Here is a 9052-nt window from a genome sequence, read left to right as displayed (position 1 = left end):
AGTAAGGCTAGTGTTAGTGTGTTTTCATTTTTTGCGACAGGCTGTAGCTGACGAGGAATGGATGCTAAATTTGCTAAGCTTGCAGTTAAGTGCTTAGTCACCATTCTTTTTCTATTACCTATCACAACAGAAATTGAGGAAGAATTGAATCCACAGGGCCCGGGCTTGTCTTGGAAAGAGTCATGAGTGTCACTAGGCCTGCAGCCTGGACCCGGCACATATCAGTTAAAGCTTGTTGGATTTTGCACACAAGCGTCCTTGTCAGTCTGGGGGGAAGGAGTTTGCTTACATCCTGGCATTGGTGCCTGGCGTTTTACTTTTGCCTGGGGTTGAACGATGGGGGAGGGAAGGGGTGTATATTTAGTTCCAACAACGACCAGCTGTTTCATCTGGTCAGTGAACTCCAACATGTGCATAGGGGAATGAGGGGAAAGGGTGAGTGGAGACAGCGATGGATCCTCATGGGGTTCGGTGTTGGAATAGGGTAGTTGAGGTTTTATGTCTCTACTCTGTGGACTCCCATGGTCAGATCTTTGCACAGGTGGGGGCTGTGGTGAATCACTGCCACACTTTGTTGTGTCTTCCTCTTGTTTTGATTCGTCTTGTCTCGTGTCCTTGGCAGACGGAGCGGATGTGTAGCGCAGAAAGTAGAGTAGATTAGAGATGAACAGCTTTACTCCTGGCTTGTTAAGGAAAAGTCCATCTGCTTTAAAAAGATGTTTGCGCTCCCAGAAAATGTTAAAATTGTCAATGAACTGCAGAGAATGGACGGTACATTCAGTTGAACATTTGTTTAGTGCCAACAGTCGGCTGAATCTCTCAGCTCCTCTTTTAACTGGCGATATAGGACCAATGATAAACACATCTGCGTTTAGAGAGCTGATTGTGTCCAGCAGTTCCCTAAAGTCCAGTTTTTGCATTTCAGACTGTTGCTTTACAACATCATGTGACCCTAAATGCAGAATAATGTTCTTCACAGTTGGGTGTGCTGCCACGATATCTGGGATTCTTTGGGTCAAATCAGACACCGTGTCTTTGGGAAAACAGAGTACTTTGGTGTTTTTACAGTTTTTTAAATCTTTTTGAATTGCTCTGGAGGGGATCAGACAGGGCTGCTCCATGTCAGGGATGCTGTATGCTCTGTCCATTGAGCCAATCTTGCACAATGTCCGCTCTTTTATCACTGGCCTCATTTTACCTGGTTTTAATTCTCGTTTTACTGTTTTGGCCTATGCAGACGACATCGTCATCTTCAACCAGAACCAGCGGGATGTGGAGGAATTGGGTCGCATTGACACAGTTTTTCAGAGACTCTCGGCTGCCAAGGTGAACTGGGCCAAAAGTGAAGCCTTGGCTGTGGGGAGGTGGGCTAGCGGTCTCCCTCAGCTTCCAGGTGGGTTGTCCTGGAAGAGGGGGGGTTTCAAGCACCTGGGGGTTTACCTGGGTGATCACACCACCATGGCCTTGAATTGGGATGGGGTGGTTGATAAGGTGGAGGGGAAGTTGGGTAGGTGGAGGTGGCTGCTTCCCCACCTCTCCTACAGGGGCAGGGTGCTGGTCGCTAATAATCTGGTTGCATCCTGCCTCTGGCATAGGCTCAGATGTATGGAGCCCCCTGCTGGTTTGCTGAAGAAGTTACAGTCCATCATTCTGGACTTTATCTGGGACGGTTTGCACTGGGTTCCGCAGTGTATTTTGTTTTTGCCAAAGGAGGAGGGGGGGCAGGGTTTAGTTGATTTGTTATGCCGGACCGCTGCTTTTAGATTACAGTTTGTGCAGCTGTTTTTATTTGGTGATGATGATGTCGTCTGGAAGCCCGTAGCCAGCACCATTTTAAGGGGGGTAGCGGGTCTGAGGCTTGATGCGTCGTTGTTTTTAGAGGACAGTGGTTTAATCCCTTTGTGTGGCTTGCCTCATTTTTATCAAGGACATTTTAAGGTTTGGAGACTTTTTAAATGGACCAGACTGGAGCCTGCTGCAGCTCTGTTCTGGCTCCTGAAGGAGCCTCTGGTTTTGGGGGCCCAGCTTGACCTCCAACATGGCAGCAGACCAGGTCTCACTGAGAGGCTGACGAGGGCTGGAGTGACGACGCTGAGGGGGATCGTGGAAGCTGCTGGTCTGGGGTTACTGAACACGGAGGCGGTGGCCTCTCTTCTGGGCCTGAGGTCGGCCCGCCAAACCAGAACTATACTGGCTGAATGGACTAAGCGACTGGATGCAGAGGAATCTGAGATGCTGCAGAATTATTTTGATGGGACTGACAACCCCCCTATCACCCCCTGACCCTTTTCCTGACATTGGGTTTTTAACTGAGCCCACTGGTCCATCAGCGCGGCGTGTGTTGCCCTCTCTTGTGGACCTGCACATGCAAACTGGAAAGGGATTTTATAGGTACTGTCTTCTAGCCGTCCACAGGAAGGCTCTGTGTGGGAGGAGAGAACTGGTGTGTAAGGACAGACTGCCCCCAGACAAGAAGCCGGTATGGTGACTCTTTAATAAACCTCAGCTGAGCAAGAGGTCTGGAGACCTGCAGTGGCGGATCCTCCACGGGGCTCTGGCGGTAAACGTATTTCTGGCCAGGATTAACAACAACATGTCCTCCTCGTGTCCCTTCTGTCCCCTCGACGAGACCGTTATACACTGCTACCTGGACTGTCCCAGACTGAGGCCTCTTTTTATTATGTTGAGGACTGTGTTTCTGGACTGTGGGGAGGTTTTTACTGAGTCTGCTTTTATTTTTGGTGCTTGCTACAACAAACTCAATGCGAAGAAGTGGCAACTGTTGAATTTTATTGTGGGTCAGGCCAAACTCTCTGTCTATAAAAGCAGAAAGAACCAGGTGGACAACGTGAACCAGGTGGACAACGTGAACCAGGTGGACAGCGTGAACCAGGTGGACAACGTGAACCAGGTGGACAGCGTGAACCAGGTGGACAGCGTGAACCAGGTGGACAGCGTGAACCGGGTGGACAACCGCCTGTGCCTGTGTCCGGCAGAGGGCTGACGGACATGTTTGTCTGTCTGGTGAAGGCCAGGGTGTGGGTGGACTACCGCTTCATGTCTCTGATGGGGGACATTCAGGGTTTTGTGGACCAGTGGTGTTTCACCACGGCGGTGTGTTCGGTGCAGGGGGGGGAGCTCGTCTTCCACTCTGTGTTTCTGTTTTAGTGTTTGATATTAATATTTATTTTTGTGCATTTGTGAAGCGATGACATGTTGGTGAAGTTTTGGGAAACATCTTATTTATTTGGCATATAAATGTTTCTTAAAAATAAAAATAAAAATAAAAAAATCTCTTTCTTTCTCTCTCTCTCTGTCTCTCTCTCTGTCTCTCTTTCTTTCTTTCTCTCTCTCTTTCTCTCTTTCTCTCTTTCTCTCTCTCTTTCTTTCTCTCTCTCTCTGTCTCTCTTTCTTTCTTTCTCTTTTTCTCTCTCTCTTTCTCTCTCTCTCTCGCTGTGAGTGAGCTGTGGAGAGTTGTATTTTTCTTACTTTTCTTTTTCCTTTTTTTTGATATTTTTTCGTTGTGTTAGGTTGGTTTATGGTATAGGTCACTTTAGTTTTATTTTGTGGTATTTTCGTTTGGTTGTTTGGGTTCTTTTGGTGGTTTTGTCTCCTGCCAGCGTCTCGCCGGTCGGTGTGTGCAGCCACCATAATGAATGGAGAAGGGTTCTCCACGCTCACCAGGAAGCATGGCATCAAGATCAGTCCGAGCTTCCCGTGTAGCGTGGAGGACTTCGGGTAGCCATGGGGGAGTTGGTCGGGCAGGGTAGCATTAAGTCGGCCGCCCGGATGAACGGCGCCGTGGTCGTGTTCCTGGACCGGGAGGAGAAGGTGAACCGGGTCAACGAGGCGGGCCTCACCGTGAGTGAAATGTTTGTTCAGGTGCTGCCGCTCACTCAGCCGGCCACGAACGGTGGTCCTGTCAAACGTGCCCCCGTTCATCTCTGACGAGTTTCTCTGTAGAGAATTGTCCAGACATGGGAGGATAGTTTCTCCCGTTAAAAAGATCCTGTCTGGCTGTAAGTCTCCGTTACTGAAGCACGTAGTGTCTCACCGGAGACAGCTCTACATGATACTGAACCATCGGAACGAGGAGCTCAACCTCCGCTTCCATGTGAAAGTAGATGATTATGAATACGTGATTTTTGCTACTTCGCCGGGGATGACGTGTTTTGGTTGTGGGGAGGAGGGGCATACGGTGAGAGCCTGCCCGAGGCAGGGTGGCGCGGATCCTCCAGGTCCGGGAGGAGCGGCCGGTGCCGAGGCGAGGTTGCCTGTTGCTCCGCCTAATCGGCGGGCCACTGCCGGGACGGCGGACTCCACGCTAACGGGGGCGGCTGCTGCCTCGGTGCCGCCTGCCGCCGCTGACAGTCTGGGGAGGCTGGGGTGTTAAGGGACATGCAGGTGGGACAGTCAGGGGGGGTGCAGAATGTTGACGTTCAATGTGTGCAGTGGAGTGAGCAGGTGGAGGTGGTGGAGATGGAGGAAGGAGAGTCAGCAGTTAAGACCTTGCTTGCTGCTAAACGCAGACGAAATGTGACCAAGTCCCCCGGTGTGGCAAAAACCTGCAGAGTGAATCATGCGGGGGGGAGGACGGTCTGTGTGGAGGACAGTGAGAGTGGAGAATGTGTGTCTGATGAAAGTGAGATCCCCACTTTCAGTAGCAGTCAACGTTGACAGCTCGATACTGTTGACAAAATTAAAGGTTTTCTGAGGAAAACAAAGAACCAGCATGGGGTGGAGATAGAGGATTTCTTCCTGGACCTGGCTCTGTTCTGCTCCTCCGTGAAGTTCCTCAGGAGCTCTTCGGACGAGGCTGGGTTTACGGCCCAGGAAGGGTTCAGACTGAAAAAACTGTTGCTCAAAGCTAAAAAACTGCAGAATGTTGATGATGGAGCATCTAATGGTTTTTCTAATTAATTTTTTGTATTTGGTTTATGCTTTCCACATCTGCCTTACTATGAATGGTTTTAGAGTGGGGAGTTTAAACGTTAACGGAGCCAGAGATGTACATAGACGGGAAAGTATTTATGAAACTTTACGACTGAAACACATCGATGTTTTGTTTTTGCAAGAGACGCACGCTGATTGCAGCAATGAGGCTGAGTGGAGGAGGGAGTGGGAGGGGGAGGTGGTGCTGAGCCATACGAGCTCGACCAGTTGGGGGGGTCGGCATCCTCTTTTCAAAGAGTTTTTCACCAGTCTCCATTGAGGCCGGTGGTGGAGGGCAGGCTGCTGGTGGTGACAGCAATGTTTGAGCATTTTAAAGTTGTTGTTTTTTATGTGTATGCTCCACCTACGGGCCCTGAGAGGGTGGGTTTTTTACGGGTTTTAAACTCTACTTTAAGTGCTGTTCAGAATGTGGACTTTTTAATTTTGGGGGGGATTTTAATTGCACGGAAAATGATCATTTGGACAGGAATAATTCAGAACCTCACGGTCCGTCCCAGAGAGAACTGAGACCCATCCTGGGTACACATGACCTGGTGGATGTGTGGAGGAGACTGTATGGGGGGTCAGGCAGTAAACCTGGGCTCACACCAGGGGGAAAAACATCTACCTGGCTAGGCTGGACCGTTTTTATTGTTTTAAACATCATTTTAATATTTTCCAACAATGCTGGATGGTTCCTGTTGGTTTTAGTGATCATTCCTTGGTGATGTGCAATGTGTTGATTTCCCATATCAAACCTAAAAGTGCTTTTTGGCATTTTAATGCTACACTGTTGAGCTGTTACACTGTTAATTTTAAGAGTGTGTTTCGGTTTTTCTGGAGTATTTATGTCACCAGGAAACCGTATTTTACCTCTCTGAGGCAGTGGTGGGATTGCGGGAAAGTGGAGATACGACAGCTCTGTCAGCAATACACTCTCAATGTCACGCGGGACATTACCGGGTCAATGAGAGATTTGGAGATTGAAATAGTGGAATTGCAAACTTTGGTAGATTCCACTGGAATTAGGGGTCATGTTGAAGATCTCCAATCGAAAAAGTCTGCCCTTAAGGACCTACTAGGCAGCAGGGTTCAAGGGGCTTTGGTCCGGTCCCGGTTTCAGTCTGTGGCGCTTATGGATGCACCGACCAGTTTTTTCTTTGGGCTGGAGAAGAAGAATGGGCAGAGCAGAGCTATTCATGCTCTACGCTTTATTACTGGACGAGAACTCAGAGAGCCGGGGGAGATCAGGAGGCGTGCTGTGGATTTTTAGCGGCATTGATGGGATCCCGGTGGAGTTCTACAGGGAGTTCTGAAGAGACTTGGGTGGAGATATGTTGTCAGTTTTTAGCGAGAGTTTTCGTGATATGTTGCTGCCAACGAGCTGCAGGAGGGCGGTTATAACTCTCTTACCCAAGAAAGGGGATCTGCAAGAGACAGGGAACTGGCGTCCCCTGTCTCTTCTTTGCACGGACTATAAGATCCTGTCAAAGGCTTTGGCCAACAGACTAAAAGGTGTGATGGACATGGTGACCCATGTGGACCAGACATATTGTGTGCCTGGTAGGTCCATCCTGGACATTGTGTCCTTAATTAGAGATATTTTGGACGTCTCTGGTTCTTTGGGTATTGACACTGGTCTTATTTCCTTGGATCAGGAAAGGGCTTTTTACCGGGTTGAGCACCTTTAGCTCTGGAAGACTCTGGAAGTTTTTGGCCTCAGTCCGTGTCTTATAGCTATGATCAAGGGTTTGTACCATGACATTGAGAGTGTGTTGAAAATCAATGGTGGCCTGAGTGCCCCTTTCAAGGTGTGTATGGGGTGAGGCAGGGCTGTCCTCTCTCAGGAATGTTGTTCTCGCTCTCTATAGAGCCCTTGCTGAATAAGATCAGGGCTAGCCTTGCAGGGCTGTCTGTGACGGGTTTTAACAACAAACATGTTTTATCAGTGTATGCAGACAATGTTATTGTTTTTGTTGGTAATCAGGGAGATGTGAACACATTGCAATCTATTGTCGAGGATTTTGGGACGGTATCAGCCGCTAGGGTTAATTGGGGTAAAAGTGAAGCGCTAGCAGTTGGGAGTTGGACGGGGGGTCTGCCCAGCCTTCCAGGAGGTCTGGTGTGGAAGACAGATGGTCTTAAATATCTGGGTGTGTACCTTGGTAATGAGACCATAGTCAACAAGAACTGGGAGGGGGTAGTAGAAAAGGTGAAAGGACGACTGAATAAGTGGAAATGGCTGAAACCTCAACTGTCGTTTAGGGGCAGAGCGTTGATTATTAATAATCTGGTGGCGTCTGCTCTGTGGCACCGGTTGGCTTGTATGGAGCCCCCAAAAGGGCTCATTCACAGGGTGCAAGCCTTGTTGGTGGATTTATTTTGGGACAAGTTACATTGGGTCCTCAGGGTGTTTTGTTTTTACCAAAGGAGGAGGGTTGGCACGGCCTGGTGCATGTTGAAAGTAGGGTGGCAACTTTCAGATTGCAGTTTGTTCGCAGATATCTCATGGGTCCACAAGACTTGGTTTGGAGAGATGTTACGAGTAGTTTGTTAAGACGGACGGCTGGTCTGGGGTTAGACACCACTCTGTTTTTAATGGGTTTTAAGTTCATAAAATTGTGTGGGTTATCTCCTTTTTATCAGTCGCTCTTTAAGGTTTGGAACTTTTTTGAGTGGAAGAGACTTGAGCCTACGTGCTCTCTCCACTGGCTGTTGGAGGAGCCCCTCATCCATGGGGCCAGGATGGACGTTCAGGACTGCGGGACACCGGGCCTCACCAACATGCTGTGCACCGCTGGAGCGGTCACCCTGAGGAGAATCGTGGAGGTGGCCTGGCCGGGGCTGTCTGATACATCGGCTGTGGCTTCTCTTCTGGGGCAGAGGTCTCTTCGCCAGACCGGGACTCTTCTACGGAGGTGGACTGAGAGACTCACGGTGGGAGAACGTCAGATGCTCCTGGATTACTGTGCTGGGGTCCACAGTCCTGATGACAGCGATCCTTTTCCAGAGTTGGGATTTGTTCCTAAGCTGGATGGTTTTTCTGGGGATTTTTTAACTGTGACGGATTCTAAGGTTGTGGACTTGTATACTGTCACGGGGAAGGGTGTGTACAGGTGTTGTGTGAAATACCTGAACAGGTATAAACTGGACGGTAGAGTGGACACGGTGTGGAGACAGAGACTGGGTGTGGACAGTGGTGTTAAACCTGCCTGGAGGGTTCTGTATAAATCCCCTCTGCCGAAGAGGACTGGGGATCTACAGTGGAGGATTTTACATGGCACCATCGCTGTGAATGCTTTTGTTTCTGTTCTCAACACAATGACTTTGAATGGATGTCCATTCTGTGGACAGGTAGAGACGGTGTTTCACTGCTTTTATGAATGCCGGAGACTCTGGCCGCTATTCGAGGTGCTGGAGACTGTTTTTCTAAGCTTTGGTTTGTTGTGGTCTGCAGTTGATTTTATAAAGCTATGAAGGATATCGACGTGTTTAAGGACCGGTAGTTTTGTAAGGACGTCTTATGCTCCGTTATAGGAGGAGGTTTGGTGTTTAACGGTGTGTTCAGGTAGACGTGTGGATGACTGTTTTGTAAATTTCCGTTTTGTTGATGTGCAAAAATTTCTCATGACTCTATTTATTATTGAAGAAGTACTTGTGGTGTTGATTTGGTAAAATAAAGTGTTTTTGAAAAATCAAAAATCTCTCTGTCTCTCTGTTTCTTTCTTTCTTTCTTTCTTTCTTTCTTTCTCTCTCTCTCTCTTTCTCTCTCTTTCTTTCTCTCTCTCTGTCATTCTTTCTTTCTTTCTTTCTTTCTCTCTCTCTCTCTCTCTCTGTCTCTCTCTGAAGTGGTGAATTGTTCAACGACCCCTGAAGCACAGAAGGAGTGAATCTTACGTAGAGATTAAAACTTTCATTGTCCAGGCCGAGAAGCATTCTGGGAGGTTTATCCTGTAAGGATCAATGGCGTCTCTAGGCTCTGTAATGCTGTAACTGTTGTGGTTTGGGGTTTTTGTTGGGGTATTTTTCCTGTTTGGCCTTTCCTGTGTTTTTGTCCCGGTCTTTCCGCTAGTCTGTTGTTGTGGATGTTGTCCTGTTTTCATGCTTGTGTATGTTCTGT

The 9052-nt window shown here is 48.5% G+C and overlaps 1 protein-coding gene and 1 long non-coding RNA gene across 2 annotated transcripts in view; one reads left to right on the top strand and one right to left on the bottom strand.

Annotated features, from left to right (window-relative positions):
• LOC117958237 overlaps positions 1 to 9052 on the top strand; it is an 859617-nt gene that overhangs the window by 630249 nt on the left and 220316 nt on the right. The window lies entirely within an intron of this gene.
• LOC117958312 overlaps positions 8343 to 9052 on the bottom strand; it is a 32267-nt gene continuing 31557 nt past the window's right edge. Inside the window, exon 5 of the long non-coding RNA XR_004659684.1 lies at positions 8343 to 8353. This is a non-coding gene — a long non-coding RNA (uncharacterized LOC117958312). The remainder of the gene's footprint in view (positions 8354 to 9052) is intronic.

This window comes from Etheostoma cragini, chromosome 15 (genome assembly GCF_013103735.1).
Source record: "Etheostoma cragini isolate CJK2018 chromosome 15, CSU_Ecrag_1.0, whole genome shotgun sequence".
Lineage (NCBI taxonomy): Eukaryota > Metazoa > Chordata > Actinopteri > Perciformes > Percidae > Etheostoma > Etheostoma cragini.
The sequence above is the reverse complement of the archived record's forward strand: the minus strand, read 5'-3'. Positions and strand labels throughout refer to the sequence as shown.